At 42.7% G+C, this 12,660-nt stretch overlaps 1 protein-coding gene across 1 annotated transcript in view; it reads left to right on the forward strand.

Annotated features, from left to right (window-relative positions):
- The first annotated feature begins 377 nt into the window (after positions 1 to 377).
- Positions 378 to 12,660, forward strand: part of AMIGO1 (adhesion molecule with Ig like domain 1) — a 41,821-nt gene continuing 29,538 nt past the window's right edge. Inside the window, exon 1 of the mRNA XM_077481341.1 lies at positions 378 to 718. The gene's annotated coding sequence lies outside the window, so the exon portion shown is untranslated. The remainder of the gene's footprint in view (positions 719 to 12,660) is intronic.

Genomic DNA, 12,660 nt, shown 5'->3' on the forward strand with positions numbered 1-12,660 from the left:
CATGGCTTTCTATTGATTAACATTTACTTGGTTATTAATACTGGGGATGGTGCCAGTCAATGTCAACAAACATGCAGCAGATCCGAAGCAAGCAAAACAAGGAAAAAAACGCAAGATTTATGGATAGGGAATATGGTTGTGAAATACCACTGACCTAGTAATTAAAGCCTTTGGAAGGATGTTTTGACGAGAAATAATTTTTTTTTTTTTGTAGGGATGAAGATAAAATAAGTGAAAGGAATAGCAGTGAAATGCAGAAAATCTGTAATTACTGCAGGTTTGCAGCATGGATCAGTCAGAAAGCAGCAAAGCAAATTAAGACTAACACAAGGACAAGGAGTCAGTGAACATCAGGAAGGATGACTTCCAAACACAACCTCCCTCCTTCACTGACGCTTTTCTTTTGTCCCTTTCTTTCTCCCTCCCATATCATCTAATCTCTCATTTTCTCCCTCCTCCTTTTGTTTTTTTTTCCTCTTCCTCCCCCTTTCTCCACCCTCTTCCCTCTCTCTTTTTCGTCCCTTTTCACTCTCCCTCCTGCTCTCTCTCCTCCCTCCATCTCATTGGAAGAAATAATGTGAAAGAGATCAGCAGTGGCTGCAGTGGACGAAGCTTTCTGCATACAGAGGACATACCACATCTATACCTAGCCTACAACAGTAACCCAGGGATATGCTACAAAAGCAGCACCGAGGGAACAAAGGCAAACACAAGACAGGTAAAGTAAAAATTCCAAATACATATGCGGATATAGGTGCGGATAACCTGGGGGATATACCATGGGTACTGCATATGTGGTAGATCAATGACACTGTAGTTGTACAGAACGATATCTATGCAGGGTTATGCATGCGATACAAAAAGCCATGTAACTCATGACACAAATGCAGGTAGAGATCAAAATAAAAAGGTCGCAACAACAAATACACGTTTGTTCGATGTTATTTTTGTAGTAACAGTTAAGTTTATTTACGTGTATTGATGCAGAGGAGGAGTATCGTCATTCAGAAAATATTAGTTTAAGGAATCACATATACATCATTTGTTCTGTTTTGGGACATGCACAAAGACACCATGCACACACACACAAAAATTAGCAGCACAATGACATCCATCATGTGGGACCTGCAGTTTATCTGCATCATCCTTGTAAACATCCAACCCCCTCCCATCCACAGCACTCACTCACCAATTGCTCTGCACATAGGCACTGCACAGGCATATTCATTTCAAGGTATAGATCTGCACTGCAAAGGTAAATGTCCAAAGAACCTGAACCTATATTAAAACAGTACCGAAACCTTGGATTTGCAAATATGCTTAATTAATTAAAATGGAATGGGAATGAATTAGACTCGAAAGTGTGACTATTTTTCTTTATTGATACTAATTTGTACTGGTACTACTGAAATATACATCTTTTTTTTTCTGCTAAATTAACATACTATATGATGTATATACATATATGTACAATATATATCGTTTCTGCTGTCTCATCTTTGCTTCTAAATGAAAGAGAATTATATATGACATGCGTATAAAACACAGAGAATGACATATTTAAAGCTTAGATGGCGGGCCTGTAAGCCAGATAGCTAATTGTATGTAAACATTATTGGAGCGTTCATGTGAATAGCTGGATTAACTATATATATATATATATATTAGTTTATCACACATATGCACAAAAGCAGTACACTGATGTCATTTAATATGATTTACTTAGTATTTTGTTCTCTCAAAAATGATCGTGGATAGCGATACAGCAGGATTCAGTAAGCATTTAGTGACATAATCTCAGGCTCACAATTAGAACAATTAGCAATGCAGGAACAGTACAATACATGGAGACATTTCTTTGGTTTCCGTCCTTTTTTCAGACAAAATGGTTATTGAGAGGGTAAACAAGATTAGAGCAAAAACAGACCACATTTCCCAACATGTATTATAGTAAATGGTGGAAATAGCATTTTTGTTTCATATAGGCTTAGTAGCTTACTAGAAACCTTATGTTATGGGTTGTGGTCTTTGGCATGAAAGTTTTGAGGTCTTAGACCTTAGTTTATATCTATTTCTCAGGACCACTACAAAGCTTCTGGCTACAGAAAATGTGAGCTGCAGAGAAGAAGGTATTTTAAAAAGCAAGAATATCCACAGTGCCATATTTCTAGCTCCATCTGTATACAAAACAAACCTGGAAACTAGACTGGGCACAACTTCTTCGGCCCCTAAAGAATGCCCTTAAATTAGAGAAAATTGATTTGCCTGGTTGGAAATGTATCCTTTATTAGGCGAGCTTGCTTTAGACAGTTGTAAATGTCAAGTGGTTTGCAAGAAAATTGCTTATCAGCATTTTTACATTGTTTTGACTTTTACTTGGGAACCTTGTTGTACATTCAATAAACATTGAAGGGACATGTTACCAGATTCAGGGTGCAAGAATAGCTGAACGTTTTGCAGTGCTGCAATGCCGAGAGCCTTCACTATTTCTCACAGTGCTTTGTGATCATTTTACTTTTGGGATAATGTTGGCCACCTCAAAGATTTCATTTCAGCTATTTTGCATACTTAGGACATTTTTCCTTATGCATATTCCAACATCATCATCCAGTCCATGAACTCGTGAACTGCATCGTTTTAACCAAGCAGATGTCTTTATTTTTGTCACTTCAATTATTTCCCATATTACATCAGCTGTCACTATTTTTGTCACTTTGGTCACTTGCCATATAGCTGCTTTCAGAAGGTACTAGCTGTCACAAATTTTTATCACTTCTCTATTGGCCATACACAACTATTTGACAGGAATGCTAGACTTGCTTACAATTTTACTGAATGAAAACCACATTCACAATTACAATTTCATTATTTCAAGAAAAAAAACTTCCATTCTGCTACTGCAAATTTTCACCTCACCGCAGTCAAAAACAAACATCCATTTGACTCCACTATCAGACTGCAAGACACATTTGCCAACACACAGACAGAAGGTGTAAAACATGGTCATTTTTATAGGTCTGGATAGGTAGCAATCTTTAAATAACAAGACTGATGTTAAATGCTTTCAAACACCAAGGGGGAGGCTTCCTTAATCTAGCCATAATATCAGTTTGTCTGTAGCCCCTTCTTAACCATGACAGACATCCCTCTGGCCATGGCTTCTTGGGAAATTAAATGGCTGGGTTGAATACATTTTTTTTAAAGAGGTGCTGATGCACTTCTTCTTTCTCTATAGGCACAAGCATGTAAATTCTCTCAGGGCTAATATGCATGGTTTTACCATGATATTTCCATAGAAAGATAATTTGGTAGTAAAATCTTTCATGATTCAGTAGCTAGATCTTTAAAGAGGAGTTCAACCCTAACGTGGAGGCTTCCCTTATCTATCTCTCCCCCCTCCAGTGCCATATTTGGCACCTTTCTGGGGGGAGTGGGTACCTGTTTTTGACAGGTACCCGTCCCCACTTCTGCCGGACCTTGTTGCGGAGAGGTACATCAGAAGTTTGCCCCCCTCCTCCTCCCTGCTCCTTTCTCCTGGCCAATTAGAGAGCACAGCGCACTTCACACATGTGCTTTAGGTAACCGGCTGTGAAGCCGCAAGGCTTCACTGACAGTCTCCCTTACAGGCTATGGTGGTGGCAGCACTCTAAAGCTGATAGAAACATCGGCTGGGGTGCCACATCGCTGGATTCCCGGACAGGTAAGGGTCCTATTATTAAAAGTCAGCAGTTACAGTATGTGCGGGGGGAGCTGAACTCCGCTTTAACTCTACAGGTAACTTCAGATTACCTCCTGTTGGAGTTTGAAGTATAGGTTCTTGCTATTTCCATTAAAGGATAAGTCCTCCCTAACACTAAAATTGCTACATCTACAGGCATCCATGATATAAGCCTAACCTATCTAGTTCTATAAAGAACAAATACATACATGTATACAAATACATACATACTGTAACATTGGGGATTGTTTAGATCAGTGTAGAGCCTACCAGTGAGTGGAGTCCACACCAGATATGCCATTTAAAGGTTTGTATGCCCTCTTTTAAGAAAGAAAATGTCCACCCCGATTTCCCACACATGGGTTTCAACTTCACCGTAGTAATGAACAAAAAAATACCAAGCCACCTGGCTCTCGAGCAGCCTCGCTGCTCAGGCTTATGCTTCAGCCCTCTTGGCTCTATAACAGAGTTCCTGTACAAACCCTGTACATCAGCACTCTTTTCCAGCTTCCTTGCTGTTCCAGCCCACCGGCTTGGACCCTCTGTCTGCTCTGACAGACGGAACTGTGCAGACATGCACACTTCTCCCTTGCTCGCCTGGACTCCTCGGGAGGGTGGAGCATTACAATGATCAGGTGTCTACAAATAGTCCAGCACACACCTGACCAGTCAGTGTGCTGGTGAGTCTCAAAATCAGGACCCAGGACTGGGGATTTCATCCCACCCGGATCGATACGAAATCCCCGGGCTCCAGATCCCAAAATACATTTTTTTCCAAAGGAGAACTCTACCCAATGCCTCCTTTGGTTTCTCCCTCTAAGCATCACTGTCAGTCTGCTACAGGCTCTAATGAGTCCTTCCCAATCTTTTTTTCCGGGTCCTCTTCTAAAAGCCCTTTGCTTCCTGAAATTTTAACGGGGTCCCCCTGGCCTTTCGATCAACCCTTCTACCTCCACACCTCAGGTTCCCAGGTTTCCCAACACCTCTCTCAGCATTTGTTAGGACAGTGCCTGCAGAGGGCACACACACCAAAGGGTGGCAATCACCCACGAAAACCTCACAAGATGCCACCTCCCCTGGTGTCACCCACACAGCAGGCAACTGTCTTACCACCTGACCTTTAATACCACCTGGATTTCTATCCAAAACCAGGACAGATGAGCTCTCGTCTGATCCACATACAAATCTTACTGCACTTTTTACACATTTCCCTGTCTCAGGGACCTTATCAGGTTTGTCACCTAAACCTATTATTGGACTGGTGACCCCAGTCTCCTTAACCACCTCTGTCTGAGCCCCGATCAGGATCTCTGCTGTTTTCTGGTCAATGCTTGGGCCTTCCATCTCACGTGGTTTGTCCACTGGTGCAGTATACGTGTTGCAACTTTTAAACGAACATCCTTCCAGCTGGAGATAACCACAGCCTGGTGCTCTACCAGAGCGCTGCCAGGTGTTGAACTCATACCCAAATTCTTAGGCTCAGTATCAATGAACTGCTCCAGATCATTACCAGTGACATCACTTGGACACTCCATGCCAACATTACTTTTGTGGATCGCAGACAAAGTTTCTGCTGTGTGCTCGCCCTCATTTGGTCCATCTTTCTCACGCGGGTTAACCCCTGCAGCAGCTACCGCGCCCTCAGGTACAAGCTGTTCTACAGTCCCTTCTGCTGGCACAGCAGAAACAGTGTCCACCTTATTTTTGTGCATCTATCAGGGAGATTCGATTTTTACCCCAACAACCCTAATCTATTGTATGTGAGCTCCTTTCAGCAGTACTCCTCAGCACCGATCCATCTGCCCAAGGAGACACATAAGAACAGACAGGCTTAGTTGCAGATTCATTACACCAGCCATTGTAAATCATGTCAGATTGCGGTAATACGTGTTTTAACACAATAGGTTGTAATACACCATATTTACCACCTTGCTTGGATAGCGTTTCATAAACTTCACAGACCTTTACATTTTCTACAGGTTGCATTAACCCACTATTCACCTGCACATTTTTAGTATTAGCGCGTGCACTAAGATATTACCATTATAAGGTGCAGTCCCACTCTTCCCCACCAGAGTGACATCATAGTTGTCCAGAGCAACCTCCAGCTCCAATACATGAAGTTGCCTGGAGATGTCTAGGGACAACTGTTCTGGATTACCACCAGTTGCTATGGGCAACAGCCCATCTTTAACCACAACTTTTGCTTTGCTAGAACCTGGGGTTTTCCCAGCAGAAAACTTTTCATTAACATTAACAGCATTTTAGCTCTTGAGACTGGCAGACATTAGACACATCACTATTCCCCTCTTGAGAAGCACAGCCAGGTGCAGGTCTGACTTTAACCCCTGCCTCCCCATCGTTCAGGGTACTGCAGAGGGAAAAGTCACCCTCAAAAACACATTCAGTGGCCCCACTAACTGGGGTCACTCTCACATCATTGACAGTCTTGTAACCAGTCCTTTTCCACATAAACTCAGCATTTCCAGTCATCATTCCATTAAAGACAGTTTTACCCTCCACAGTAGAAGGGGTCAGCATCTTCATTTGAGTACGGCATCTCACAAACTAATCCTCTGCTGCACTTTTACTGGCCAACTCACCCTGGTGGACACGGGATGAAACTACAGCAGGTATCTCCCACCGTTTAGCACCCCCTGCCGACACACAACAGGAAATTCCTACTTGTTGCCAGGGGTGACTGCAAACATATTTGCACAGGATTTTGGGCCTGCAGACAAAAACATTTGCTCAGCAATATTATCTCCAGCCGTATTCCATAAGAAAGAAAACATGCCATGCCCCAGCTGGCCACATTCCAGGCATGGTACTGAACGACTTTTTTCCAGGGCGCTTCTCTCCTGGTGATTCACAGCTGGCTGGAATGCATAGGCCTCTTTGTGGGGACGCTTAGCCAAATCTCCACTTCAGCTCCTCTATTCAGGTACAACTTGCACTCTTGTCGCCATGGGAGACCGCACTCTCCCAGCAGAACTTTGCTGGCTCTCTCCAACATGATGTATCCTCTCTTCTTGAAGCAACTTGCTTAGACATACCCCATGGTACACAGACAGCCCGACTGGCTTCCGCTGTGTTGCTATGGGCAACCACTCTCGGTCTTAGCCTTTGGTCAGCCTCTCTCCTTGCATATAGCATGGGCTTCTCTCTGCTGAATCCTGTCTTATCCTGTGACACATTCACATCTTTCAAAGTGGCAACTGTTTTAACTGCAGCAGCGTTGCCAGGGGCAACAACACCCCTCTTCCAGTTATGGACATCCAGGCGCTCTCCCCTTGCACTGAGGGTTGGCTTGCTTTCCTCTGTAGCTTGGTTTAGCACTGCCAGGTGCCACTTGCACCAGTCCACAGCCGATTCAAACACTGGTGGACTCTCCATATTCACAGTCAAACCACTGCACAGAGCAACAACAGGAGCACTGTCTCTTTAAGGGGCCTCTCCCTTCCAGGTACAGCACCTGCTGCAGAGCACAGGCAGTTTCAGGAAATAGTTAACTGGTATATGTGAGGATATTCCATTATGTCCGCATCTGAGTACCATTTGTAACATTGGGGGTTGTTTAGCTCAGTGTAGAGCCTACCAGTAAGCAGAGTACACACCAGATATGCCGTTTAAGGGCTTGTAGGCCCACTTTTATTAAAGAAAGAAAATGTCCATCCAAAATTCCCACACAGGGGTTTCAACTTCACAGTAGTAATAAACAGAAAATACCAAGCCACCTGGCTCTTGAGCAGCTCCTCTGTTCAGGCTTATGCTTCAGCCCTCTTGGCTCTATAACAGAGTTCCTGTACAAACCCTGTACATCAGCACTCTTTTCCAGCTTCCTTGATGTTCTAGCCCACCGGCTTGGACCCTCTGTCTGCTCTGACAGACGGAACTGAGCAGACATGCATACTTCTCCCTTGCTCGCCTGGACTCCTCGGGAGGGTGGAGCCCAGAATCATGGTTAGGTGTCTACAAATAGTGCAGCACACCCCTGACCAGTCAGTGTGCTAGTGAGTCTCAAAATCAGGACCCAGGACTGGGGATTTCATCCCAAACAGATCGCTACAAAATCCTCAGGCTCCAGATCCCAAAATAGATTTTCCTAAACAATGAGGAAACTAAAAATCCAGTTTCCTCCTAAATAAGCAAATTTGTTGGAACTCCTCAACCTGCCTGGTTGAGAACCCTGCATCCTTCCGCTGGTGGGGTACCACACTGCCACAATACATACACATACATACCTTTTTTGAAGCCGATCCAGTCTCCAGCGGCGAAAGCTCTGCAGAGGACACAGTCAACAACGGCTCTGAAATGAATGGGAGGTGACATCATCCATAGACTTACTATGGGGCTTCCATTGTTGGCTGTGTCCTCTGCACCCATCTACACAGCAAAACCACAGATGACAGCTCAGCATGGGATTGGGTCGGATCGGCTTCAAAAAAGGTATGTATACTGATTTCTTCTTTACAGGGTTAGATAGGTTAGTGTTAGATTGTGGATGTCTGTAGATGTAGAGATTTTAGTGTTAGGGTAGACTTATCCTTTAACTAGAGTTGCAGTCACCAATGCACACTCATCCAAAAGTAAAGGTAATTTACCTTAAAACTGAACTCCAGGAATTCAGCTCTTGGTAAAAAGTGAAGGTACACCATGAGTCCAGTTCAAAGAAATGCATGACATCTCCTGGACGTATATCTATTATTTACATCTGATAGTTTTATTGTGCTGAAGATGGCTATCACTGTATTTCTGGGAGCCTGACTCTAATTATTCAGGTCTAAGCATCTTCAACAATAGAATCAACTGCTATGCCTGCCCCTTCCCTCCCCTTATCACAGAAGCCTTTGTATTACGTGAACTCATTCCCAAAATACAAAGGCTTCTCTAAATGGGCAGCAAAGGGAAGGGGCAGATATAGCTGCTCTGTGTGCCTCTCTATCTCAGTGTATGCTCTGGCAGAGCCATAAACCATCAGATATACCCAACTCATAGTATGCCTTCACTTTTCATAAAGTGGCTAAATTCCTGGAATTCAGCCTTAAAGCAATTGCCTTACTTTACTGCCATTTAATAAAAAACTACAGTTGAGCAATATATTATTCTTGCAGTGCGTGAGTTACACTCCAACTCTAAGATCTTGGGCTTTTAGAATGATTGCTGAACTTCAAGGGGTTGATTTACTAAAAGCAAACAGGCTGTGTTATTTTTTAAATTACTGTGTATGCCCCCAGTGGGAATATTTTCCTTTCACTTTTAGGAAGAAAAAAAGTAAATGTGAAAAACCCTCAAAGTGCACCCAAACTACTAAAACATGCTAGTTTTAGTATATTGGGACAGTGGTGGAACCTTTCTAAGTTTTTCTATTGTTCTCTTTGTTAGTGTTCTCGCACTACCAGCCCTAATGACAAGTGGTCACAGGGACAGCGAGCGATGGATAATCTCCACAGTCCAGACAAATGCTGCAATAAAAATGATTCTTCCAGGACCTTTAAAAAAAAATATTTTTACATAAATAACTTTCAACTCCTTACATAGTCTGTGCCACAACATGTTCCACATTTTAAAGAATTCAAGGAGATTGGCTTAAAAGGTATTTCAACTGTGTTCATGGTCCGCAAGCTTCTTTTGATGGGACAGGCCGTTAGCATATGTGTTATTAAATTTGCTGTGCTGTATGGTAAATATTTGGTAAATTCTTATTGGCTAACAATTCAAACCATCCACCACCAACCATCAAATAGACTGTACACTGAAAGCGCACATGCCCTTCTGTCATGATGTGACCCAAAACATCTAAGGTAAAAACAGTTCATATCATTGAGGTGCTTTTTAACTGCCCCCCATCTCCGACAGCCTGAAGCTTCTTTCACAGGCTATTTGGTCATCCTACGGTTTTTGATTACCTACCCCAACAAAAGATAGAGCTATTGTTTTAAACTTAGAAATATTTGTTTGTGTTACGATTTTACAATATCTTTGTGTATTATTTCAGAGCACGAGCGTCTGATGTGTTCAGCTCTACCTCATCTATAGCAATTCCGCTTGGTTTGCAAGCTATGACTGACATTGTTGGAAGATCTGTGCACCCTGCTGCCATGTCACAGCTATTATATCATCACAGCAATTTGCTTTAGTATAGTTTAGAGAATATGCATAATGAAAATATACTGTAGTTCCCAATGTGACAGGAGAAAAGCATTCCTTTAAATCTCTAAGCATCATCTAATGAGAGCTAACAGGGTTAGATTTTGCATATACACTCCCCCTATGACCTTGCCCAGAGCTACTATGATATAAAGTCATTACACACTACCTTCAGATGTTCTGGTATTTTTCCTGACTCCTCGGATGATGTTACTTGCATATTCTGCAATATCAGTCTACCTACTTCAGTACCCAGCAACACACTGACAAGAACTAAGGATGAGCCGAACACCCCCGGTTCGGTTCGCAGCAGAACATGCGAACAGGCAAACAATTTGTTCGAACACGCAAACACCGTTAAAGTCACCAACATGAATAATCAAAAGTGCTAATTTTAAAGGCTTATATGCAAGTTATTGTCATAAAACGTGTTTGGGGACCTGAGTCCTGCCCCAAGGGACATGTATCAATGCAAGAAAAGTTTTACATGCGGTTATTTTTTCGGGAGCAGTGATTTTAATAATGCTTAAAGTGAAACAATAAAAATAAAATATTCCTTCAAATTTCCTACCTGGGGGTGTCTATAGTATGTCTGTAAAGTGGCGCATGTTTCCCGTGTTTAAAACAGTCCCTGCACAAAATGACATTTATAAAGGAAAAAAAGGAATTTAACCACTTGCCGACCGCCTCACGCCGCTATACGTTGGCAGAAGGGCTCGTACAGGCAAACTAACTTACCTGTACATGGCCCTTTAAGAGGCAGCCTGTGGGCGCACATGCGCCCGTGGCAAGCTCCGTGAGTCGGGTCGCGGGTCCCGCGGACTAAATATCACCACGGGGACACCTACGATCGCCTCACGGGGAGGAAGAACGGGACATGCTGATGTAAACAAGCATCTCCCCATTCTGCCTAGTGACAGTGTCACTGATCCCGGCTCCCTGTGATCGGGAGCAGAAATCTGTGACGTGTCACACGTAGCCATGCCCCCCACAGTTAGAAACACTCCCCAGGACACACTTAACCTCTACACTGCCCCCTAATGGTTAACCCCTTCACTGCCAGTGTCATTTACACAGGAATCAGTGCATTTGTATAGCACTGATTGCTGTATAAATGACAATGGTCCCAAAAATGTGTCAAAAATATCTGATGTGTCCACCATAATGTCGCATTCATGATAAAAATTGCTGATCGCCGCCATTACTAGTAAAAAAAAAAATTATTAATAAAATGCCATAAAACTATCCCCTATTTTGTAAACGCTATAACTTTTGCGCAAACCAATCAATAATCGCATATTGCGGTTTTTTTTACCAAAAATATGTAGAAGAATACATATCGGCCTAAACTGAGGAAAAAAAATTTTTTTTTTTATAGATTTTTGGGGGATATTTATTATAGCAAAATGTTAAAAATAATGCGTTTTTTTAAAAATTTCACAGTTTTTTTGTTTATAGCACAAAAAATGAAAACCACAGGGGTCATCAAATACCACCAAAAGAAAGCTCTATTTGTGGGGATTTTGTTTGGGGGCCACATCGCACGACTGTGCAATTGTCAGTTAAAGCGATGCCGTGTCGAATTGCAAAAAGAGCTCTGATCAGGAAGGGGGTAAATCCTTCCGGGGCTGAAGTGGTTAAAAGTACTTGTGGCTATAATGCATAGTTACATAGTAGGTGAGGTTGAAAAAAAAGACACAAGTCCATCAAGTCCAAACTGTGTGTGTGATTAATGTGTCGGTCCCGGCAATACACATAAAAGTCATTGAAAAAAACAGCATGGGATTCCCCCACAGTATATTACCAGGCCTTTTGGGTCTGGTATGAATATTAAGGGGAATCCCAACCAATTTTTTTTTTTTTAAATTGCGCGGGGGTCCCCCCAAATTCCATACCAAACCCTCTAGGTCTGGTATGGATTTTAAGGGGAACCCTGCGCCAAAATAAAAAAAAATAGCATGGTGGTCCCCCCAAAAATCATAACCGGGTGACCCCGCCCCCCCTCTACGGGGAAGCCATAGGGATGTCCCTGTGCGACATCACCGTGTGGCCCCTGCCCTCAGTTATAAAATAACTGTCACCTGAGAAGGACGGTCATTACGGTGGGTGCCTCCCATGGAGGCTAATCGGTGGCGGTATGCAGGGTTTTTTTTTTTCGGTCTGTCGGAGCGAGAGAAGAAGAAGATGAATGGACTTCGTGGGACATTTTTATTTTTTTAATAAAGGACTTGTCCCCAAGCCGCGTCATGTCATTTTACCATTTTCACCCAGTTACCATTGCACACAGGGGGGAGGCCAGGATCTGGGGGTCCCCTTGTTAAAGGGGGCTTCCAAATTCCGATAATTCTATTCCATATGAAGAACAATATGTACAAATCCAAGAGGATAAGGTTTAAAAATTGTGTAGATATATACAGCTCAAATATATGTGTCCAATCAATGAATTGTGCACAAAATGTTGAGGTGAAAAGAATAACAAAAAAAACCCCACAAAAAATAGTAAAAAGGTTATGCACAGAGACAAAGGGCCGGATTACTCTCCTATAAATTATATAAAGATCTTAAACTTTTGGGGGGAAAAAAAAAGGGGCCTGTCAACTGCCCTCAGGAATTGACCATCAGGCCATCCACAGAGGACCGGATGATTCTCCTATAAATCATATAAAGATCTTAAACTTTGGAGAGAAAAAAGGGGCCTGTCCACCGCCTTCAGGCTCACCTCAGGAATTGACCATAAGGTCAAACAGCGAGCATAAGATGAATGGTAAGGGATCCCTTTCAGCCTCTGGGTG

Source organism: Lithobates pipiens, unplaced genomic scaffold (genome assembly GCF_037356315.1).
Source record: "Lithobates pipiens isolate NorthernLeopardFrog02 unplaced genomic scaffold, aLitPip1_a1.2 Scaffold_16, whole genome shotgun sequence".
Taxonomy (NCBI): domain Eukaryota; kingdom Metazoa; phylum Chordata; class Amphibia; order Anura; family Ranidae; genus Lithobates; species Lithobates pipiens.